Here is a 12746-nt window from a genome sequence, read left to right as displayed (position 1 = left end):
TTTGGAGTAACGTATCCTTCAAGCTGTCTTTTAAAGCAAACTTTTTCTTTTTTCCTGTCACAGCCAAATTCTCCAGTTCTGGGATTCACAATATTTTCCTTTTTCCAGAATGACACCTGCTGGTGGGAGAAGCGTGGATGAATTACAGATATTCTGTGGTTCAATAGCAGCTTAACCTAACCACGCTTTCTAAGCGCGCTCATCACCTGCACCCACTAAACTGTTGGTAATAAAGATCTGGAAATGTAAAGATACTATAAGGAGCAATGTAGTTTTCAAATCTTATTTAACATTTGCTCTTATTAAATCACAAAGATACCATCCACCGAAGCAGTGCTTCAGTGGTGTTTCAGTGTCATATCCTAGTACTATTTTGGGATGCCCACAGCATGGATATGTCAAATTGAGGTGAAAGCCTGACCGAAATCCTTCCTATCCTATGCAAAAAGCTGCTGCGCTGCTTCAGAGCTTTCAGTGCGAGTAAAACCAGCTGCTAACGCTATTATTGGTGCTTAACACTCCAAAAGATTAGCATCTCAAAGAGAAGCATTATGCACATGTCCCTCAACCGGTATATGAGGACATAGCTAGGAGAGACAGAAAGCAAGCTGTACCTTTGCCAAAACGATGACAAATGCCCCTCAATATGCCAAGCAGCATTAGGTTCTGTAATGGGCTTCTGCACCCGCAGCACCTCAGTTGTCTGGGGCTGCTGGAGAAGACTCCAGCTATAATGGAGCCAGACTTGAGCTTTTCATGCTTTCAGCACAGTCACCGCAGTATTTCCAAAAGTCGTTTCCAATGCTTGGAACATCCTCACTGAGGATGCACAATTTTATCTCCTTTCTCTGAGATGCTAACTACCCAGAGTCCCCTGTAATGGCAAGCTAAAGCAGAGGCGCCCAGGACCCTCAAGAAAACCTCTATATTGGACTACAAAAAATCTAGAAATCTGAATTATTAAAGCTACTCTCGGATAATTGTAGACAGCAACTTGTGGTCATGTCCAAAATAATATCTGGAGACCTTTATGATATAAGCCCAACTTATGAAGAAATATTTGTGGAGGAGGGGGTGAAAAATGTCCAACTAAAAAGAAAACTATCAGGAATTCAATTCAGAATTAGAATTCAATGAATTCTTTTGAATTGTTTACAAGGCAAACATAGAATCACAGAATCATAGAATAGCTTGGGTTGGAAGGGACCTTAAAGATTATCCAGTTCCAACCCCCTGCTGTAGGCAGGGATGCCTTCCTTTAGACCAGGTTGCTCACAGCCCTATCCAGCCTGGCCTTGAATGCTTCCAGGTATTGGGCTTCCAGCTTCTCTGAGCAACCTGTTCCAGTGTCTCAGTACCTTCACAGTAAAGACTTTTTTTCCTCATATCTAGTCTAAATCTACCTTCTGCCAGTTTAAAGCCATTTCCCTTCATCCTGTCACTCCATGCCCTTATAAAAAGTCCCTCCCCAGCTTTCCTGTAGGCCCCTTCAGGTACTAGAAGGCCACCATAGTGTCCCCCTTCAGCCTTCTCCAGGCTGATGAGCCCCTGCTCTCTCAGCCTGTCCTCATAGGAGAGGTGCTCCAGCCCTCTGATCACCTTCCTGGCCCTCCTCTGGACCTGCTCCAACAGCTCCATATCCTTCTTGTGTTGGGGTCCCCCAAACTGGACACGCATTCACACATATTCCCCTTGAGTAAATTACTAAAATACAGATAACATTATGGCATACCTCATCATAGTGCCAGAAGGCAAATTTCTGTTCTGATTAGAGAATTAGGATGCAACTTAGGAGCCTTGGCTTGGATTCCTGGATTTGTCACTGGCCTCCTATATAGCTCTGAGCAGACAGCTCCACATCTCTGTTCCTCCAGTTCTCCCATCTGTGAAAAGACAATAACATTTTTATGTTTTGTGATTTATGAAGATAGTTATGTGACAGATTTCCAAAGATTGCTTTTATTTTGGAAAATGCAAGCACATGAAAAAAGGGGTATATTGCTGTAAACTCACTGGATAATGGGAGACACACGAGGCTGTTTTCTTCAACAGATACTATGGAGATAGAGTTTCTTCAGACATATTCCTTGTAAAATCCATCGTGTCCAGCCAATGGTTGCACATACTTCTGGTTTTAGAGTCCTTGTTTGCCATGGCAAGTGAAATGAATGTATGTTATAGAAACAGCCCAGAATTCAAATAAGCCTCTGCAAAAGGATGAGAGCTTTGAATGAGGTCAAATTTTCCTGCTCTCTTAACTCTGCCTATTGAACTCACACTGAATGGAATAACCTTAGCATTGGAGCTACTTTCACATCCTTATCTTTTTACTCCATGTGGGACACTGTGAACTTCTACCATCAGTGGTCACCAGCTTTCCAAATACTTGTCCCAGAAGGACAAATGCTACATAACTGGGTATCACTTACCTAACACCAACCTGAACAGCACTGCCTCTGCACAGAGGAAGTACAAATGCTCCAGAGCACTGCATATAATTGTACTTCCCTTTTTTATTGGCTTTTTTTTCCCCTTTCTACTCTACTTTCCTTCATTTGGGTTGTTTGCCATTTTATAACCTTACCCTGAACGCCAGAATGACAGTCATTGATTCTCCATCTAAAAACATATATACTTTCAGCCAAAGCATCATATATTTTAAAGTGTGTTAAGAGGAAAACAGAGGTAACCTACATTGCTGTCTGAATCCACACATGACCACTAAACACTGCACACTGTGCAGGATGCAATATCAATTCACAAAGAGAAAAACACATAACAACCTCACCCAAACTAGCTGCAGGTAAACTCAATTAGAGAACTGCAGCTTCACTACTCCTCCCCACTTCTCTTTTTACTTCACTACTTCTCTCCCTTCACCTCAGAGAAAAAGAAATATCGAATACTTTGCTATACCACAACAAAATTCTCAGTGAGATCCAGCAAGGTTAGGTTTACAAGATGCCGTTTTTCCATCAAATTAAAGTGCCAGATTTGCACATCATTTTCATTTCATTTGCTCTCTATAACTTCCTGAAGGGAGGTTGTAGTGAGCTGGGAGTCAGCCTCTTCTCTCTTGTCATTAGTAATAGAACTAGAGGGAATGGTTTCAAGCTGCGGCAGGGGAGATTCAAGCTGGACATTAGGAAGTATTATTTCTCAGAAAGGGTGGTCAGGCACTGGAATGGACTGCCCAGGGAGGTGGTGGAGTCACCGACCTGGGGAGTGTTCAAGGAACGACTGGATGTTGTGTTGAGGGACATGGTTTAGTGGGAGCCATTGGTAATAGGTGAATGGTTTGGACTGGATGATCTTTTAGGTCTTTTCCAACCTTGCTGATTCTATGGTTCATTTTTTCCCCCCCAAACTAATCATTTTAATACTTCTCTCTGTTTACTAAGTACATTCTTTTTCCTCCAAGATCTGTTTTAAGGACTTGCGCCCTTGATCTTTTTACCCAGATTAACAAACCTGCTCTTGTCCCAGTGACTCTTCCCTTCTTACAAGACACTCAAGCATGTGGTTTCATACACCTATTTTGTCTGAATTCTGGAATAGCAGCTGCCCCACTCCACTGACTTGAGTGTCCTGACTTTGCCCTACTTTTTATCATTTTAGCCCAGAGATCCAACACAGACTGTATTTCATGATTGTATTTCATCTTGCCCTTGCCTTCACTGCAGAGGAGCCTTCCTCTCTTCCTCAGTTCCTTATATGTTGATTTTTCTTTAACAGCCATGGTCTTCATCAAAAGTAAGTCTAAAATAGGATCAGTTAAATAGTCGTTTGGTGACCTACTCTATTTATAGGTACATGGGCCCTACCTTGAGAAGTAAGGCCCTACTTCTGCGTGTCTTTCACTAGAGATCATGGAATGAATCATAGAATCATAGAATGGCCTGGGTTGAAAAGGACCACAACAATCATTCAGTTTCAACCCCCTGCAATGGACACGGTAGCCAACCACCAGACCAGGCTGCCCAGAGCCATATCCAGCCTGGCCTTGAAATACAGTTATATCTCTGTCTGAGATACAGATGAGATATATCTAGGAAATACAAATCTTCCCAAAATATGTCATTTCCAGTTGTATTTATTCATCTGTGTCCTGATTATAAGCATAAAATGAAAGCTGCTGCAGCAGCGATCCTGAATGATCCCTACTTGTTCTAACTGATGTTTCTCAAAGGAATTTTAACACAAATTTTATGTTCAGCCTGCAACAAGTCTGTTCTTTTTGATTGTTTGTTTGTTTGCTTGTTTTCTGAGAGACAATTTGTGACAAATTATTATTATTTTTTTTTTTTTTAGAAAGCCAGTTTGTAAGATTTTCAACTCACTCCCAAAGCACATGTGTCACTAGACAGCACAAAACCTAGGGCTGCTGGACTCCTGGCTACCCTAATGCTGATGTACTTCAAAAAACAGCTGCCCAGCAGTGAGGAAGCCTCAGAGCTGGATATCCGAAAAGGGCAAAAAGTCTGAAGATTTGGGAGGCCTGGGGAGGAGAACCAGGTAGGTTTGAGCCTTCACCAGCTTGGGAGGAGGGGAGCTGGAGAGCTGCAAGCCCTCTTCACACAGGGTGTGAAACCAAAGTTATTCCTTTCTAATGGTGGTGTAGATTTTACCCACCCTAAAGGTGAGCTCACCCACTGTTACATCCCATTGCACCCTTGCTCAGAGCATCCCAAAGGCTGGCCCAGCAGGGACCCAACTGTCCCCTTCTGCTCCCTTGGGGTTTCACTGCCACACCTCAGAACACCAAAGTGGCCCTTTCCAGCCCTTTCCCATTGGGAACGTTTTGACGCTGCTCTTCCCTACAGAGCAACAGCATTTCCACTTACCACTAAAATATGTAAAACTTTCACAAGCGTTAAAAATGTGAAGCAAGAGCAGCATTTCAGCCACCAAATGAGTAATACCTCTGAAGAAGACTTAACAAAAAGTTTGTGGGAATTTTTGTCTAACTTTATTTACTGCTACAAATTGCTCACCAGATCGAGCCTGTTCAGACTGCTGTGCTTGTTACGCCAGCAGAGAAACAGCTTTAACTCTGCAAGTCCTTTTTTTCTTGCAGTGTACTTTCACTCACTTTCACTAACACGATACGAAAACGATGCCTTGGGATTACAATTGCGTGATGGAAACTTTTTTACTGCACTTGGGTGAACCTTAAGGGAAAATACGTACATATATACTGTGGATATTATGTGGATTTCCAGGAACCCTGTCAAAATTATCTCATGAAACAACATTAAAAAAAAAAAGACAACTAGGAAGAAAACAGCTTCATTAACTTCTTCCATTACTCACACCAAAGGGTAGATGTAAGATCAAAACCAAAAGCATTATTTTCAAAAGGCTTTTGAAAACGTGGCTGGGTTTCCTACCCTATTACTTCTGTGAGCCATGCAGACAATGAGTAGTCCGTGATCTTCTGAGCATCAAAACACCACCTAAAGCAGCAACGTCATTCCAGATTAGGTCCAAAATGCTGAATTGTTTAATCCATGAACAAACCACAATGTACTTTGCTTATACATCTGCAGAAGAAAAGAAAGAAAAAAAGGGTATGATGAAACAGAAAACTCTCTTTGTGGTTTTTTGTATATCATCCTTGCCACTTTCGTAATTAGAGGACATAGGCTACCATTAAAGTCAATTGCAAAGTTCTCGTTGACTTCGGTAGATGTAAACCAGGCATTAATATTATGCTTTTTGGTTTTCTTGAGGTTTAAACACCCCATAAAATAAATTTACAGATGAACTAGTAAATGTACACTTACAAAGAAACCTCCTAAGGAGTCCCTGAAGCCATATTTTTAAATGCTGCTTTTCATTTGGTTTCTATCGACCAGATTAAGGGACTGTCAAACAAGGGTGCATAGATCAAGAGCCGCAATAAGAAATGCTGCAAATACACCCTCAGAAGTCTAATCTCAAAAATATCATTTGACATACTTGACAAAATGGACTCAGAAGAGGGTTTCGTGTTATGTGACATGTTTCACGAGCGCAGAAAACCCTATCTATTTATTTATCTGTCTATCCATTTCACTGATCTGTAAATGAAAACATGTACAGTAGACGCAGCAATTTATTTTTTTTTCCAGGAACCCTTTCAAAACCACTCACATAAAAATACAAGCAAAGCTAATTGAGAAAGAGAGTCTGACCGATGAGAAGTCAGAAACACTACCAGCCGGAGCTGACGTTTTCTTCTATACAACTATGTGCCCATTGGGCATTATTTTTGATCTTGCAGACTTTCCACATGTAAAAATCCAATTGACTTCAGTGCAAATGAATGAACTGCAGGATCTAATTAAGCCTGATGAGGTTTGAAAAACAATCTCATACGCTGCCTGAGCATTTCCATGAATTACAAAGATTTTCAAGATACTTTGCCTAGCTCATTGCCAAATAAGCATTTGCAAATATTTAGAAGGATAATGTGTAAGTATAAATATAAGGTGAGCATTAGATGATAAGCAGACATAAGGAGCTAACAATTACCTGAACTGACTTGATGAGGGCTTTATTAATGGAACATCATATATGACATTACTATAGAAGGAGTGGTCATAGATGGATGACATTAGCATAATAATCTTGCACTACTGGCACGAGCAGAAAGGTCCTTTTACAATTAATAACCACTTGAGAAATATTTGCCTATTACCACACAGAAGCATGGTAGGAGAGGCAGGGATATTTTCCAGGTTTCCAGGGTAGAATTCAACCACCTCAACTAGAAGACCTTGTTTTCTTTTTCTACCACGTCCTGATTCATTCAGGAAAAGCCTTGCTACATGTGAGCTTCTCTACATGTGAGCTGGAGTTCTGCAGTTGCCATCTATCAATTCTGCTCAGTGCTGATTCATCTCCAAAGCAGATACATGCTAGATGTATGGCCAAAACCATATGAGAAAAGACAGCATACTCACAAAACTCGAGTCAGTGTTACAATGCAAACATATGTTGGAAGCAAAACAAGGCAGCAGAAATCAGTCTTGTATTCTCCATTTTTCTAAACTGGTCCTTGTAAATCCAGTGTTAGCCTGGTGTTCTCCATATACCTGCTGTTACAAAACTAATGAACCTCACCCAGTGTGCTGCACCCAGGTGTAGAGTCCTTAGCACAGGGAAGACATGGAACAGTTGGAGTGCATCCAGAGGAGGGCCATGAAAGTGATCCAAGGGATGGAACACCTCTTCTATGAGGACAGGCTGAGAGAGCTGGGGCTGTTCAGCATGGAGAAGAGAAAGAGGCCTTTCAGTATCTAAAGGGAGGCTGTAAGAAAGAAGGGGATAGATTCTTCAGCAGGGTTTGTTGTGATAGGACAAGGGGAAAAAGCTTCAAGCTAAAATAGGAGAGGTTTAGACTGGATATAAGAAAGAAGTTATTTGAAATAGGGGTGGTGAGGTGCTGGCACAGGTTGCCCAGAGAGGTGATGGATGCCCCATCCACCCAAGGTCAGGCAGGATGGGGCTCTGAGCACCTGATGGAGCTGTAGGTGTCCCTGTTCATTGCAGGGGAGCTGGACTTTAGGGGTCCCTTCCAACAATAATGATTCTATGATTCTAAGACTATTTCCACTATGTAGCATCATACCTACAGAGACCAATCATCAATCATCCCTCAGGCCCACACAGACTAACAGGTGGCAAAGAATCACAGTACGGCGGGCTAACTGAGGTTGGGAAGGACCTTAGGAGTCCGTGTGTCCCACGCCCCATTGACAACAGGATTAATGTCTACATTATGTTTGGCTTCCAAGGCCCTCTTGGCCATTCTCTACGTTCATTCAGGCAAGTGGCAAAGAAACCATGCTGGAGGCTGTCCAACAAATGATAAAAGCTGAGAGCCCCAAATGTCCTTTAAGGGCACCAGGGAGAGTCTGCAGCTCCAAGTAAAGGCCAGGGGCAATACCAGAGGGGTCACTTCCAGCCCAGGCACTGGTGCACCCAGCTGGTGGCTGCTCAGCCATTCTGTGAGGACGATGTATGGAAAGTCTGAGCATGGGAAGGAGCTGTGTGAGGCAGAGAAGATGAAATCTCTGGAAATATTTGCTGTTAGGTCTTAGTAAATCTCTATGGAATATTTGGTAACTGTGTTTTTTTCCACTTCTTGAAACAGTTGACCAAAATTTGAAAAGCTTTGTGGGGATGGCAAAAGGCATATGCCTGATTCCAAGGAAGAGAGAGATCTGTCTTTGCTCTGAAACCTCTTAAAACTCAGGGTCGGATTTTTTATTTTTTATTTTTCTTATGTAGAATAACAACATGTGGTGTGTTGTTGGTTTTTTTTACCAGCCTTCTTATAAGAAGTTAACTCACTTTGGCTAATACATTAAAAAGAAATCCTAGAGAATGACATCCCATGTAAATATATTTGACCCAAATGTGAGTTTGGCTAAGTTCTGAACTGAGAACAGAATCTTATAGCAGAAAACTTCCCCATGAGCAGAGCTGCCCATCCTGCCTGCATTACTGGTTGTTAAGCACTTTGGAATCCGTACACATGAACAGAACCATGTAACCGAAGCTTCTGGTCTGCATTGCTCCACTCTGTCTTTCTGCTGCAGTAACTTACTGTTAATTATTGTTATGAACCACAGCTGGCTGATGGGAGCACCAGGCAAGCAAGCCTTCCTCTGGAACTAAACTCCAGGAAAAGAAAAAATTCTGAATATGCACTGCACCGGCTTAAAGACAAACTCTGAAATTTGCTTCCAGAGAAAATGCTGGTGCATTCAGAGCCTAGTAAGGTACAGAGGAAGGAGTGCCAAAGGACAAGAGCACTCCGCAAATACAGCTGCAATTCCATGAAGTCAGAGCAAGCAGCCCACAGGATGAAGTAAGTAAGGGATGCAGTGTAACAGCCCACAAAACACAAACGGATCCTGCTGTTCAAACTATTTGGACCACGAAGCCCAAAAACTGATGATATTACACATATCTAAAGCACAGCCTTTGTCTTCAGGTCAGGTTTTAATTGTGGATTTTATCTTTCATCTCTAAATCCCAATTTTATTAATGTTTTCTCTGCTGTCATTATTATTGAAGTATTTCTATTAAGGCTTCCAGTATGGGACATCACTGGCCGGTAAGGAATCACATGTGAACTGTCCATCCCTGTCACAATGAACAGAAAGTTTGCTACTGATTTCAAAGAACTGAGATTTTTACCCGCGGGAAATCAAGGTAAGTGGGAAATAATACACATTTCATCCAATTAAAAAGTGAAGCTCATGTATTTTCAGCTTCTCAGCCCACAGACATTTCCTTTTTCTGTCAGAAAAATACAGTTGGGAGGATATGTAACGTAAGGTACAAAAAAGGTGCTGTAACACAGAGAGGGCCAAGGGGGCCAAGGCTGTAAATTCCTTCCATCGACATGGTAATCTGTATTTGTAGAAGGCCAATATTGAGCAGGCAGAGAAAACAGAAATGCATAACCACATCACATTGTTCCACTGCCAAAAACATTCATACTAATTTCCACCATCAAACGCACAGTATGATTACTTAAAGGGTTTTTTTAACCAATCCAACTTATAAAAACAAAATCCTCAAGATGGTGTAACTTCACATTTTCATATTCTGTAACATGAATATCCATCAAATTGGCAACAATCCTTACCTTGTGTACAAGCTTCCTTCAGGGTCATTAACATGGAATCCACTCCTTGCAGTAAGTAAACACTTTTTTTTTTTTTCCGCTTGGTTTTTATGTTAAAAATTGAAAATTAATCTTGCAAGTGATGTTGAACCAGGAAAACAGGGCTGACAAAGCAAGCACTGTAGTCTGATATCTTTTATTAGGCCAACTTAGAGTTCAAAAATATGCAAACCTCCTTGACCACACACAAGTTCATGTATGCAGAACTCCAGGCTGGACCCATAAAATGGATTAAACTACTTGCTTTGTCACTTCATATAAATATATATATATATGAATATATATATATATACACATACACAGTGTATGTACGTACATATACAGTACATAATGAACATGCATATATATTTTCAGGGGTGCAGAATAAACTGTTTGTTGATGCAGCCTTAAAATAACAGCTGTGGAGGACTTCTGTTGGTTGGTGTGTAACCATGCTGTGCATCAGTGGGTTTCATAAAGAAAATTTAGCAGTGCACACAACAAATCCTACTTCTGAATCCTAATGAGTTGTAATTCCCATGCAAAAACTCACGACTCTCACTACCTGCTAAATATTATTAGCAGTTCTTTGCTTTTAATGGTAATAATGAGAATAGTTGGCAATATAGTAATATAATACACCAGGAATAATAATGCAATTCACACAAAGTTTTGTAGAAAGAACAATAAAGAAGGTTACTAAACTTACAACTATAACACTTCAGAATGTTCTATGGGAGTAAAATCCACTGTAAATGGATATGTCTCTCCTGCACAAGAATTCAAGTGTTTGTAAGATTGCTATGTGTCCACAGCAAGGTGTGTGCATAACCTGCTCACCTCTGCTTCTCCTCCCACAAGCACATATAAAGATCACCACCCAGCTCTTCAGCAGCCCTGTATTCAGGGGATGAGTCATCTGCCTGCAGAACAGAAGGGCGCTGGTGGGAGCTCTATTCCAAAGAGCATGCAAAGAATCACAGGAACGAAAGGAATTGCTCTTCTTTCTTCAAGTTCTGGTGACTAGGAAACTCCTTAATGGTCTTCCATTAAAAGGGCAGACATGCCAGTAAATGCCAGCTTCGTTTGGACAAAAACTGAAGAATCAGTGCCCTTCCGCAGCGTCAAACCTCTGTGCCACCACCATCAGCACTGCTTCCCAAGTGTGAGTGTCAGCAGTTGTGTGGTATCTATCTCTGCACCCTTCATCTGCTGGAATTCAGACAGCATGTGCTGTGGCAGCACCTTGTATTCTAATTGCGTATGCCTTGATAAGGGCTGGTGGATCTAATCTCCTTACATCAAAGGTGGCTCTGATGCAGGCTGCTAACTCATTTTGAGTGCATTTGAGGCCGCAGCTAAGTATTTTAAGACTCATTCCTGCACAATAAAGGCTGTTTGTGACCAAAGAGCATCACAGATTTGCTGAAGAGCTTTGTCTACCTCGAGTAATACATTAATGGTCTCCTAACATTCAAGGATGATCAACATTTTGATCCTCTTAGCAGTGAACTGGGTCTTGGAGAAAAAAAACTATCGGTAAGTGGATAAACTGATTCATAAGAAACCTGAAACCACCTTTAGAATACATTTAAGATGTTGCCTCAGAGTTACCCTATCCACCTGAAAATAATATGGAGGATTAAACATAAAAGCTGGGACTTTATTTATCCGTGAGCTGAGGTAATGGCTACTAAAAATGTGGATTTCATTGACAGATGACTTAGTGAACGTGATGACAGCAGCTCAAACGTGGCTCCATTAAAGATAAAAGTAGCATGCTTAAATCTCATGAGAAGGGATTTTTTCTTATTGGTGGAGTATGTATGTCAAGACCTTTCGAAACCTAAGAACCACATAATGAGAAAATAACGAAGAATCAGCACTCGTAAGTGTCTGACTGAAGTTCCCACTAAATGGGCTTTGATAGATCATTTTTCTCCTGGCAACAAAGACACCAGAAGGATTGTCTGGATTGTAGCTCTTACTGCAACCTATGATGAAAAACATTTCCTATAGCCAAGTAGAAATCCACAGAGAGGACTTTCTCCCTAGAAATAACCACATATTTTTGCACTTCTAGAGTAAATCTAGTCCAGAGGTATCATCTGAGAACATCGGCACCATTAGAGGCAGAAGGAGATGCCAGAACAATACTGGAGAAAAAAAGGCATTGCGTTCCTTGAAGACAGTTTAACGTGTGACTGGAAAGATACTGGAGACCTAAAACCAGAAATGAGTCGTGCTTTTGGTTGTGAGAGCTCAGCCTCCGCTGCTGCAGAGCCAGCTGTACAAACTGGCTCAGCCTGCCCAGCGCTTTGCAGCCTTTCCTTGTGCAGCTGGCACTGGTGAGGGTGGCTGAAAGGCGAGCTGAGAACTGCCCCCCTTTCTCTGTGGGATTCAGTGACAGCTGACTACTGCTACTGTACGGGTCTCCTGGAAACACTAACCCTGGTGGCAGTGGTGGCCTTTTTTGGCCCTCAGTATCAGCCCTCCCATTAACAGGACACTAAAGGTGAAATTTGTTTAGTCGCTGGAGAGACACAGACAATTCCAGCACGTCATAGAACCATAGAAGAAATGATTTGAGATGTTTACAAGGAATTGGCACTAATTAATGATGAAGGCTAAAATAAATAGGTGTGCTAATCAGACCAGATGTACTCAGATACAAAAGAATGAGATGAAGTGAGTTGAAATGTCTCTAAACTCCATGGATTGCACTGACTAACTTGATCCCAAAGGGTCAAGACACCCAACTCACATGTGAATACCTACAGTTACTCCAGGTATCTATAACCTTTCTGAGGCTTCAAAACTTGTGCTGCTAGATGAGTGAGTATTCCAGAGCAGCTTAGTAAAGAATTAAATGATCTTAGAAAACGCAGGAAGGGTCTGAAAACAAAGGTGGACAACGCTACTGAGATGAGAATAAAGCTCGATGCTTAGGCAAAATGCAGAAAGTGAGGGATTATAGCAGCAGTTAACAAAAAAATATGCTAGGATTATAGCTGAGTAACCTGAAGATGATTCACCAATGTCATATTGTTATGTGGAAATAAAAGTTGGTCATCATAGTAAG

At 41.5% G+C, this 12746-nt stretch overlaps 1 protein-coding gene across 1 annotated transcript in view; it reads right to left on the bottom strand.

Annotated features, from left to right (window-relative positions):
* LOC107308172 (uncharacterized) overlaps nucleotides 1-12746 on the bottom strand; it is a 69287-nt gene continuing 56541 nt past the window's right edge. The window contains exons 11-14 of the mRNA XM_085536215.1: nucleotides 5391-5543; nucleotides 2014-2207; nucleotides 1733-1883; nucleotides 1-116 (exon numbers count right to left, since the gene is read on the bottom strand). The gene's annotated coding sequence lies outside the window, so the exon portion shown is untranslated. The remainder of the gene's footprint in view (nucleotides 117-1732; nucleotides 1884-2013; nucleotides 2208-5390; nucleotides 5544-12746) is intronic.

This window comes from Coturnix japonica, chromosome 1, assembly GCF_054131305.1.
Source record: "Coturnix japonica strain WE chromosome 1, WE-NBRP24, whole genome shotgun sequence".
Taxonomy (NCBI): domain Eukaryota; kingdom Metazoa; phylum Chordata; class Aves; order Galliformes; family Phasianidae; genus Coturnix; species Coturnix japonica.
The sequence above is the reverse complement of the archived record's forward strand: the minus strand, read 5'-3'. Positions and strand labels throughout refer to the sequence as shown.